Raw genomic sequence first — 13,211 nt, 5'->3', positions numbered from 1 at the left:
CTTGAGTAATCACCAAGATTAAGATACTAAATATTCAGGATTCAATTGAAATCGCTCTTATGTCTCTGAATTATCTCAGGCTTCTTTCCATTGTCATTTTTTCAGTCTGATATAACTCTTTTCCCAATTTAATGTTTACTACTTATGTATAAATATCTCTAAACAGTTTATTATTTTGCATGTTTATAAATTTATAGAAATATTGCCATATCATATGTACTCTACTGTAACTAACATTCATCTTAGTGTTTTTTAAGATTTATCCATGTGCTTATAAAGAGTTCTCATTCATTTATCTTTGCTGGTATTCATTTTCATGAACTAACACAATTATTTATTTAACCCTTCTAGTAGGTGTTAATGAAACATTTGATTACTAAACAGATAAACTTCTATTTGGATGTTCACTTATTTAAAAATCCAGATAGGAAGCCAAAATTATGATCTGAAAGCTGTTTGCTGAGTATGAAATTAAAATAAAGGGGTGAGCTGAGTAACTATTTCTTTTTGTAGGCTCTTCTAACTGAATGCATCCGTTTTCCCAAAGATAATATATATGTAGAGTAGACCAGATTCTTGAGCCAAATGGTTAGTGCCCTTCCACTCTCGCCAATGATTGACTCAGAAACATATTTTCACTTGTTGACTTTCCTTTTCAATTTGTCTGCCATACCTTTCTCTGCTATTAATGCCTTTTACCTAACCATAGACAAAAGCATTTTCTTACATTTAATTTTATCATATTTCATTCTTATAATCATAATAAATTACCTTATATTTGTCATTTATAAGCAACAGCAATTTCTTGTTCACAGTTCTGGAGGCTGGAAGTCCAAGATAAAGGTGCTAGCAGACTGGTTTATTTGGTGAGGGCTCATTCTTTGCTCCACAAACTGTGCCTTCTACCTTCCCATAGTGGAAAGGGCAACCAGGCTTCCACAGGCCTCTTTAATAAAAGTAGTAACCCCATTCCTGAAGGGTCTCCCCACCTCACATAATCAATACTTCTCCAAGTATTTTTTTTTTAAATCACCAAAGTAGAACTTATTTTCAATATATGAATTAGGGTGGGAGACGACAGACATTTAGAACATAGCAAGCTTCCTGAACATGCTTTCCAACCAAGATTATATCCAGGATGCTCTTTCTGGAATGTTCACAACTTTCTATTATCTCCTTCCTCACTTAAGTAACACTTGCTATAGCTAATGCCTACCTCTGGTAGTCTTTAATGTACAGAACAGGCAGAATGGGAGCTCACAGCATTAAGATAAGAGAGGGACAGGTGACAGAACAATGTCACGTTCCATAAAATAGATTTAGGTAATGAGAGTTTTATCTTATATCTCAACACCAAGCATACTGCATACATTAGAGGACTCACTCAAAAAACACTATTAAGTCTTCATTGAATGCAGGGTGTTTGTAAAGAGCAGTGGGCACACATGGAAAGACACATCATTGCAGGAGCAGTAAACCAAGAAAGGGAATTACTCAAGTAAACATGGCAGAGTATTACACTTTAGGAAAATAAAATATGGTAAGGAAACTACCAGGGATAGGCAGAAGGGTTTTAAAAAAGAAATTGATGCAATTTTGAGGGAAAACATAATTATAGTACTTTTTACCCTAAAGTAGAGAGGTTCTAGTTTTGGAGTCAATGTGGGGAACTAAAAGCTGCCTTCTTTAAAAATCATCCAGCAGTGCCAACTTTGAGATGCTATTTCTACAAGGAGTTTCAAATTGGAATCCTTCTCCAGTTAAAGGCATAACTACAGGAGAGTATTTTTTTCAAGGAATAGAGCACCACAAAATTAAAAAAGGAATCAGTATGAATAATGAGGAAAGAATAATTATCCCTCATTGCTTTCAACTACTACTATACAGTGGATATGAGTTTTAGTGGTGGAGCAGATGTAACCCACAGAGAGAGAAGTGTGTACTGTCAAACTTCATGCTGTAAACAATGCCAGTTTTAGACAGAATTGCCAGATTTAGCAACTGAAAAATATTGAATTATTTGTAATCGCCTATGAATCAGACAAGGAAAAAATTTGCAAAGGATCCCAACGTCAGTATGCACATGCATATCAATATATGTAACTTAAGCAATGAGAAATTACTCAACTTTGCCTGGGCTTCCTGTATTTTTAGATGCTAAATCTGGCAGTCTCAGTTTGGGATCAAGTTTATACATTTAGAGTTGACTATTTCAATTTGGCCTTCAAAATAAAATGAACCTTGGGTTACAAAGAATGCCCAGCTAAATTTGACGTGAACACATAAGTCAACAGACTTTCCTTTTCAAAGGAGATGAAAATAATAACAGTAATTGAGAGAAATGGTTGTCACTGTAGTTATTTTTTACCCCTTAGGAGTCCTAGTGAGTATAATTCCATAATTAAATTTGATTTGATAAACATTTTCTCACAGAAGAAGTTCCTAAAGATAAAATAAGCTAATGGCATCCAGTGGTTCAGGCTACTTTATGTAAATGATTGTCATTGTCCCCCCCAATTTTGACATCACTTCTTGATGCTTTAGGGATTTCATGTTAAGTGAGTAGAAGGAATAAAGCACCTGACTGGATTAAGAAGCTATTAGATTGGCTGATTACTGTGAATTGGTGATCTCAACATGATGGGGAAAAGGCAAATTTGACTTCTTTACTGTTCATCTACCAACAGATAAATGAGGCTGAATGTGTAATTTGACTGTAGTTCCAGCTACTACAAGAAAATTAGCAAAATTCTCTGAAAACTGAGCTTCCTAATTAAAATTCTGATGATGTCTTAAGCTTTCAGAAAGACATGTATTTTCCAATTAGATGTACAAGTAGTGAGTCCCCCACCAATGACAAAACTCCAACTGCAATTGAATATCACCCTTACAAAGTATGATGTATCAACAAAAACATCCTAAAGTTTGAGTTCTTAAAAGCATATACAATGGAATTTCATTCATCTTCCTTAGAATGACAGAATTAGAGATTTCCTGGTTCTCTTTATACTTTCTCAGTTCATTGTTTAAAGCATTATAATATAATAAAAGCTTATTGTCAGGATACACAGGACAACTGCAAATGAATTTAGACCCTACTAATTAATTACTTTCTTTATTAACATGCTATTCATTTAAAAATGCACAGAAGTGAGGTGGCATTGGAAGGTGACACAAACAATGCATACACATGTAAGTCAATGTAAAACTGGTAAAATAAAAGGAGAAAATAAAAAATAAAAATAAAAATGCACTTTTGGAATTCAAATAAAGAAAAATAAGATGTAGCTCATTTCTATTCTAGTAGTTGGTATCCCTTAATTAAATTGTAGAAACTGAAGAGGCTTCCTAAATATTTTCTGATGACAGGTAGAATCAAAGCTAACATTGATGTTCTGGTAGTATTTTACTTTTATGATGCATTCAGTTTTAGATTATGGTCAGCATTCTTAACACTGACAAATCTTCAACATCTGAAAATAAATTTTGCAGCTTATATTTATATGAATGACAACAATGATAAAAATTACTTGAAGTTTTTCCTGTTGAAAGGTATTGATTTCCTTTTGTTGATAGTACTGCCTATACATTACAAAATCAACTTAGAAAATTTTAAGGTTTACAAACTCTACTGAATACTATTTTCTTGAACTCAACTTTTTAAAACATAGTTAAGCTTGACATATTTTAACATGTTTTTGATACCTCATTATTAATCAAGCATCATATTTTACTCAAAATTGTGTTGGGTGATCTTTAAAACTTGACATACATAGTGCATGTAATATAAAAGCTCATGGTTGCCTTTTATGTTTGAAAAGCTGTTTTTTTTTCAGATTCAAAAACATTTAGCCAAAATAAACGTGTACATAGAGTCCTTTTCATGTTTCTGTGAAATAATTATTCTAAGGTTGGTAAAGTATTAGAGGACACTCAACAGTATACTTAGAAGACATCTTAATGCCATGGGAAGGCCCAGTAAGAAAGTTTCACAACTGTCCCCCAAATGGAAAGATAATTAGAGGTACTCCCACTTCTGGGACCCAGCATAGCGCTTGCAAGAGGTTGTGCTCACCTCTCACCCATGCAATATCTACCCCACAGAATTTTAAGGGATCCAAGCTAACCTCAAACCCCAGATTCTAGAACTGACTTTTTTAGGGATTTCTGCTGTATAATTAATTGAGTCATTTAAACTGTTTGGATTCCAATTTCATGTCTGAATGCAGATATTGCTGAAGTAAAGTAGGACTTCTTAATCTCAGCATTATTATACTTGGGAGATAGATACTTTGCTGAGGGTACTGCCCTGGGAGCTATAGGAAATTTATCAGCATCTCTGGCCTCCACACACTGCATGCCAGTAATTGTTCTCTTCTCCCATGTTGTAGCAACTCAAAATGTCTCTAACTGTTGACAAATTTCCATTTGTTATGGGAGTAAAATCTTCCCACTTGAATTCCACTGCACTTGACAACCATTCCCTAAATGACGTTCAAGAGACATTAATTTTATGATGAGTGTTAAGGAACAAAAGTTTTGGCATTGACACCTCATCATCAAGAAACTAGGTTAAGGATCCAAAATGGTGACCAGGACACAGACACGGATGGCATGAACTCCATGAATTAGGGGCTTTGCTGAGACGCTGGAGACAAACTTGGCTAAGGTAAAGAACCAGGGAGAGCTGAAACGTTGGCACCTTGAACCCCTAACCAGTGGAAGGCTTCTCCATGCCACAATTCACTGAAAGAACATGCCACCACAGTCCATCCACCGACCCGCCAGCCACTGCCATCTGCCCGCCAGCCCACCAGCTGCCAGCTTCAAACGTGTTTGGGAGACCTTCAGCAGACCAAACAGAATATTTTCCTTCTGGAGTCACACTTGGCAAAAAAAAACCAAAAAGAAAAAACAAAACTCTGAAACCCTGAACCCCTAGCCCATCTCCACATCACACTGAAAAAACAGGAGGGCTCCAGAACCACCAGATGCCGGCTCCAAACCTGCATTTGAGACACAGACAAACAGGACTGGATGTGAAAGAAGTAACACCAAACTATTAAGACTGAAATTCTACTGTTCCTGAACTGGGGATTTTTTTTTCTATTCTTTAAGTGTTGGTTTGTCTTGTTCACTGTTTGATTGTCCACCATCTCTCCCTGTTGATTTCTTTGATTCTCCATTATTTTTCTTTCTTTTTCTTTTTCTTTTTTCTCTTTCTTTCTTGGTTATGTTAGTTTTACTATTGTAAGTTAGCTAATACTAAATTACACATAGACAGTGACAGAAACAGTACCAAGTGGAATGATGAGAAGACAAAAAAGTGATAGAAACCATTCTCCCCCCAAAAATAAATTAGTACAGGATTCAGAGAGAAATGAAGAAAATGGATACCAAGATCCAGCTTCCAACAAAACAAAGATAAACTATACCAAGAAACCCAATGGAGCCCACAAGAACATCCTGAAAGAAAAAATCCTGCAAGTAATCAATGAGAATTTCATAGAGATGTTACTAGATACTGTCAACCATAATATACAAGAGGCCTCAAGAAGTTCCAACACAGCAAAAATAAAGAATATGAGGAAACAAAAAATCAAATAAATGAACTCATAAGAGTCCTAAATAAACACCAAACTGAAACTGAGAAACCATAAATGGAGAGATAAATGAATTAAGGATGAAAATTGACAATATTAAAGAGGAAGTGACCCATGATATGGAAAATCTCAAAAAAAAGAATGAAACAGAAATACAAAACAAAATGGAAGGCTACTCCAGCAGACTAGAACAAGCAGAAGACAGAATCTCAGAACTTGAAGAGAAATGGAAATTAAAGGAAAAACTGCAGAACTGTTAGTCAGAAACTCAAGACCTGAAAGGAATATGCAAGGACTCACCAACTCCATCAAAAGACCCAACCTGAGAATCATGGACATTGAGGAAGGAGAAGAGGTGCGAGCAAAAGGAATTCGTAATATATTCAACAAAATAATAACAGAAAATTTTCCAAATTTAGAGAAAACTATGACAATTCAGGTACAGGAAGCCTCCAGGACACCAAACAGACTGAACAAAATAGAACTACCCCATGATATATTATCATTAAAACAATCAGCACAGAGAATAGAGAAAGAATATTGAAGGCTATAAGAGAGAAAAAACAAATAACATACAAAGCTAAACCCATCAACATCACAGCAGATTTCTCAATGGAAACCATAAAAGCAAGAAGAGCATGGAATGAGGTCTTCCAGGCCTCATTCATGAAAATAATTTCAACCCTATGATACTCTACCCAGCAAAACTACCATTCAAAATAATGGAGCAATAAAAGTCTTCCATGATAAGCAGAAACTAAAACAATATATGACCACCAAGTCACCACTACAAAAGATTCTTCAAGGAATTGTGCACAAAGAAAGTGAAAGCAAACAAAACCATGAAAGAGCAGGCAGTACCAAACCACAGGAGAAGAAAAGGCAGAAAGTAGAGAGTAACATTGATTTAGCTGCACACAATCAAACCCTTAAACAACAAAGACAACTGAGTGACAGGAATCACCACATACCTACCGATACTAACACTGAATGTTACCAGACTTAACTCCCCTATCAAAAGACACCGCTTGGCAAACTGGACTAACAAGGAAGATCCAACAACCTGCTGCCTACAAGACACCCATCACATTGACAGAAACAAGCACTGGCTGAGAGTGAAAAGCTGGAAGAAGATTTACCAAGCCAATGGCCCCCAAAACAGGCAGGGGTAGCAATATTTATCTCTGACAAAGTAGATTTCAAACTTACATTGATCAAATGAGATAAAGAAGGATACTCCATACAATTGAAGGGGAAATACACCATAAGGAAATAACAATTATCAACCTATATGCACCCAACAACAATCCACCCAATTTCATCAAACATACTCTGAAGGACCTAAAAACATATATTGACTCCAACACAGTGGTACTGGGAGACTTTAACACCCCCCTATCACCAATAGATAGGTCATCCAAATAAAAATTCAATAAAGAAATTCTAGAACTAAATGACATCATAGATCAAATGGACCTAGCTGAAGTCTACAAAATATTTCATCCAACTTCTGCACAATATATATTCTTCTCAGCAGCTCATGGACCTTCTCCAAAATTGATCATATCTTAGGGCACAAAGCAAGCTTCAGCAAATATAAGAAAATAGAAATTACCATGCATTCTATCTGATCACAATGCATTAAACTAGAAATCAGTAACAAAAAAAACCAGTAAAAACAAATGCAAACAATTGGAGGCTGAACAACACATTGCTCAATGATCAATGGGTCATTGATGAAATAAAAGAGGAAATTAAAAGGTTCCTGGAAGTTAATGAAAATGAAAACACAACCTACCAGAACCTATGGGACACAGCAAAGGCAGTCCTAAGAGGAAAGTTTATAGCCATGAGTGCATATATTAAAAGGTCAAAAAGATCTCAAATTAATGACCTTATGCTACATCTCAAACTCCTAGAAAAACAAGAACAAGCAAATCCCAAAACAAGCAGAAGGAGAGAAATAATTAAAATAAGGGCTGGAGTCACTGAAATAGAAACAAAAATAAAACATACAAAGAATCAATGAAATAAAAAGCTGGTTCTTTGAAAAAATAAATAAGATTGATAGACCCATGGCAAACCTGACTAAAATGAGGAAAGAAAAATCCCAAATCATAAAAATCAGAAAGGCAAAAGTGGAGAGAACAACAAACACCATGGAAATCCAGGAAATCAACAAAGACTACTTTGAGAGCCTATATTCTAATAAATTTGAAAAATTTGAAGAAATGGAAAGATTTCTAGATACTTATGACCATCCAAAACTGAACCAAGAGGATATTAATCACCTGAATAGATCTATAACACAAAATGAAATTGAAGCAGCAATTAAGAGTCTCCCCAAAAAGAAAAGTCCAGGACCTGATGGATTCTCTGCTGAATTCTATCAGACCTTTAAAGAAGAACTGATACCAACACTCCTCAAACTGTTCCATGAAATAGAAAGGGAAGGAACACTGCCTAACTCATTTTATGAAGCCAATACACACTCTTCCCAAAACCAGACAAAGACACCTCCAAAAAGGAGAACTATAGGCCAATCTCCTTAATGAATATCAATGCAAAAATCCTCAATAAATTAATGGCAAATTGAATCCAACAGCACATCAGAAAGATCATCCACCATGACCAAGTCAGCTTCATCCCAGGGATGCAGGGGTGGTTCAACATACACGAATCTATAAATGTAATACAACACATTAGTAGAAGCAAAGACAAAAACCACTTGATCATACATGCAGAAAAAGCTTTTGACAAGATCCAACACCACTTCATGATAAAAGCTGTAAGAAAACTAGGAATTGAAGGAATGTACCTCAACATTATAAAGACTAGACATGACAAACCTACAGCCAACATAATACTCAGCAGTGAAAAACTGAAACCATTTTCCCTAAAATCAGGAATGGGACAATGGTGCCCACTATCTCCACTCCTATTCAACATAGTCCTGGAATTCCTAGCCAGAGCAATTAAGTAAGAAGAAGAAATAAAAGGAGTACAAGTAGGTAAAGAAGCTGTCAAAATATCTTTATTTGCAGACAACATGATCCTATACCTTAAAGTCCGAAAAAACTCTACCCAAAAACTCCTAGACAACAAAAACAACTACAGCAAGGTGGCAGGATACAAAATCAACTTACAAAAATCATTAGCTTTTCTATACACCAACAATAAACAATTCCATTTACAATAGCCTCAAAAAAACCCTCAAATACCTAGGAGTAAACTTAACAAAGGATGTGAATGACCTGTAAAAGGAGAACTACAAACCCCTGAAGAAGGAGATCGAGGAAGACTACAGAAGATGGAAAGATCTCCCATTATCATAGATTGGTAGAATCAACATAGTAAAAATGGCTATACTATCAAAAGCAATCTACATGTTTAATGCAATTCCCATCAAAATCCCAATGACTTTCATCACAGAGATTGAAAAAATCTACCCTAAAGTTCATTTGGAACCACAAGAGACCGCTAATAGCCAAGGCAATACTCAGCAAAAAGAACAGTGCTGGAGGTATCACAATACCCGACTTCAAACTATACTACAAAGCAATAGCAATAAAAACAGCATGGTACTGGCACAAAAACAGACATGAAGACCAGTGAAACAAAATAGAGGACCCGGATATGAATCCACACAACTATTTCCACCTATTTTTGACAAAGGAGCCAAAAATATACAATGGAGAAAAGACAGCCTCTTCAACAAATGCTGCTGGGAAAAGTGGTTATCTGTCTGCAAGAAACTGAAACTAGATCCATATCTATCACCCTGTACTACTACCAACACTCAAAATAGATCAAGGACTTTAGTATCAGGCCTGAAACTTGAAGTTCATACAGGAAGGAGCAGGAAACACTCTAGAAGTAGTGAAGGACTTCCTCAATAGAACCCCAGCAACCCAGCAACTAAGAGAAAGGATGGACAAATGGGACTTCATAAAATTAAAAAGCTTCTGCACAACAAAAGAAATGGTCTCTAAACTGAAGTGACCACCTACAGAGTGGGAGAAAATATTTGCCATCTATACATCAGACAAAGGGCTGATAACCAGAATATACAGGGACCTTAGAAACTAAACTTTACCAAAATCAATGAACCACTCCAGAGGAGTTTGATGTCCCCCACTCCAGAGGCACTAATAATACAGAAACCTTAGAGCAACAGAGGTCAACATGAGAAGGGGATCAGGAACCAGTGTAAACATCAGTTAGAGATAAATCAACATGGGTTGTAGCATATTTGTGCATGGAAGCAACGCTAAGAATCTCTCTGTATAGCTATCCTTACCCGAACTAGCAAAAACGCTTTGTCTTCCTTATTATGCTTATGTCTTCTCTTCAACAAAATTAGAGATAAGGGCAGAACAGGTTTTGCCTGGAAGCGAGGGTGGGTGGGGAAAGAGTGTGGGGACAGGGGTGGGGGGGTTTGGGGGAGAATTGACCCAAACAATATATGCACAGGTGAATAAATGAATAAAAAAAAAAGAAACCAGGTTATTTATCTTTTGTCAGTACATTCCCTTCTCCTTGAATAGTACTGGTCTTAGTTCTAAAAGAACTTTTGTGCTTATGCTTATGTTCTTGATTTTGGTGATCTCATATATTCCTGAGTCTTCAAATTCCATCTGTGTGCCAACTCCCAAATTTGTAGCTCTGATTCAGACCTTATAGCTGACTTTTAACGTGTATCATCAGCTTCCCACTCTAGTGTATTCCAGGCTAAAGACTTGCTCTTCCCGCTCTGATCCTTCACCTTCACCTTCATTGCATCTCAGAAGTAAGGACTCTGGTTGAGTTGGCTTCTCTCCAGTGTCCAGATTGTGTTTTGGGCCTTTTTTTTCAGACAACACTGTACAATCATCCATTTAGATGGTTGCATTCACTGCCTTCTCATCATCGTCCTCACCTTCCATATGGAGAACTTCAGTGTCCTCTTAGGTGGCCTCTCAGCTTCCACCACTAATCCTCTCCACTCAGTAGTCAAAGGGGTTTTCTTAAAACCAATCAACTCTATCACAGACTTGCTGAAAACCTTAAATAGTCCATGATTTCATTTTAGAAACTGAACGTGATTTACAGAGTTTCATATGATAGGTCCTGCTTCTTGTTTCTTCCATTTTCATGCCGTTCTTTTTTGTTCCCATTATTCCAGATACATAGCCTACTCTCTGTTCCCTTGTGAAGGAACAGGATGTAATAACATACTTGATGATTCAGCATATCTGCTACTTCCATAATGAGCACTTCCATGAGCCGCCACCAACAACCATATGTCCATATCCCATTATCTAGCTATATGAACCCATCTACATTCTTTTAGCACCACTTAAAATTGTAATTTATAATCATTTGAGTCATGTTTCATCTAACATCAGTCTTTACCAATAAGTGGTAAGTTGCATGATGTCAACAATTATGCCTCTTTTGACCAAAACTTATCTTCAGCATTTAACTGATTCTTCGACACACGTTTGTAGAGGAATTGCATACACTCTCTACCATCCTTAAAACAAGAAACTTTTTACAACTTAATCAACCAAAGAACTTTCTCCCCGTAGCATTGATGAATATACCTCATTTTAGGGAACATTAGGCTTCATTAACTGTGAGTCTCTTTAGGCTGATTGCCTATAGCATCCAATTTTAAGAAACAGTGCATTGAAATGCTCAAAGCCATAGGAATTTCTGTTCAAGTTAGAGTATGTGTAAAATTATTAAGACTTAGGTTGAGTTCGGACTATTCTAATAATAACAAAACTGTTATAAGAGAAGAATGCAGTTATGAAAAAGATAATGAGACCTCAACTAGTAAGTTTCATCAGGTCTTTCTTCCAAATTGAAACTGCCATTCTTATGTTCATTTTTTACCTGTGTATAGATGTTGTATAGTTGTTTGATCACAATCATGACTGCAAGGGGATCAGCTCCTCAAAATAGAAGCTGTAGCTTCCATATTCAACACCTGATTTGCTTTCTATGTAATGAAACACTCAGAGATGTGGTCTATCAGCAAACTTGCTGCAGTCTTTATGAGGGAAACATTTCATAATGAACATAAATATTTCTGAAAGGCCATTCTGTTTTAGAAAAAAATTAATTATTATTTTACTAAATAAACTTTACAATCTTCACTGACTTTAAACCCATTACATTACTAAATATATATATTTGCTTTTACTAAGTGGTCCAGTAAAAAAGATGAAACATTTTACTATGATCAAACATCATGAAAATAAAAACTGAATGGAGGGCTGATAGAGTGACTCCAGTGAGATAGCACCTGCCTAGCAAGCAAGCACAAGGCCCCAAGTTCAACACCCAAACCCAAACGGAATGCCGAGATTATGAAAAAAAAAATTGATTTCTCACCAAGTTTCAGGATGTACATGTGAGTCTTAGTTATTCAGGTAATGGGTGTGCACACGACTATACTAACACCAGGAACAGATACTATATTAATACATTATATTTCTTCTTTATATTGGGAAAAATCTCATAAGATGAAATACATTAAGCTACATCAGAATGTCTATTGAGGGCCAGCTCTGTGCCAGGGCCTGTGGTCAGTATATTCCATTACCTCATGGAATAATCACAGCACCCTGAAGGATTTGTGCAAGCCTTTGGGTTGCCCCATTGCAGCTTCCCCACCAAAGCCAGAAAGGTAGCAAATGTTCTTTACCTTTCTAGAGTCAGGCAGCCTCCCACACTCACAGCTCCCAACTACAGTCCTCCTGAATTGTGAGCTCTAAATTCTCTCCTAATTCAGATCAGTCTTTTCATGACTTGAGATAGAGTCAGTCCTCATTCTCTACAGATTACATATTTGTGAATTCACTTATGTGTATTTGAATGTATTGCAACCTGCATATCAAAACTCATGGTGCTTTTGTGCTCATTCATAGACATGAACAAAGTAACAAAAAATTTGAATTGTCGAAGGTTCATATAGCCAGGTCAGATGAAGCAAAGACTCTTCCTTCTTGCTTTAGCTATAAAATAAATGAGTGCGCTTTTTCTGGTATATTTAGTGCCATTTCTTTTTTATTTTGCAATTTTTTTCACTTTGGTAATTTTACTGTTTAAAATTGTCCTACAACATAATGCTGAAGTGCTCTCTGGTGTTTCTAAGCATATGAGGACTATGATGTCCTTTACAGAAAATACACATGTATTTAACTTTGTTCAGGTACATTTATAGTGCTGCTGCCTGCAAAACGAGTATTAGTGACTGAATGTTATACATTAAAGGGGTGTCTTTAAATAAAGCACAGATAATATAGGTTATATATTTATTGTTTGATAAAAATGTGATCAGAGGCTCACAAGAACTTAACCTGTTCTCTTGAAGTAAATGTATGAATTGCTTCAAGGAAATCTTATTTCTTTTATTTATAATAAGTTTTTTGATGAGTCCCTCATTCTTGGATTCAGGTTATATCAGCCATGCTTATTTTTCCAGTGATAATGAATCAATAATAATTTATCTAAGTTTGGGTAGCTTTGGGGTTTTTTTTGTTGTTGTTGCTGTTGTTATTTTGGTAATACTAGGATTTGAACTCAGGGCTTTGTATTTGCTAAGCAAGCACTCTACCA

The 13,211-nt window shown here is 36.0% G+C and overlaps 1 protein-coding gene across 2 annotated transcripts in view; it reads left to right on the top strand.

The window, feature by feature from the left end:
- Positions 1-13,211, top strand: part of Dcc (DCC netrin 1 receptor) — a 1,132,969-nt gene that overhangs the window by 1,043,734 nt on the left and 76,024 nt on the right. The gene's annotated exons all lie outside the window — the stretch shown is intronic.

This window comes from Castor canadensis, chromosome 4 (assembly GCF_047511655.1).
Source record: "Castor canadensis chromosome 4, mCasCan1.hap1v2, whole genome shotgun sequence".
NCBI classification, from domain to species: domain Eukaryota; kingdom Metazoa; phylum Chordata; class Mammalia; order Rodentia; family Castoridae; genus Castor; species Castor canadensis.
Note: the sequence above shows the minus strand (reverse complement) of the source record. Positions and strands in the feature narration are given on the sequence as shown.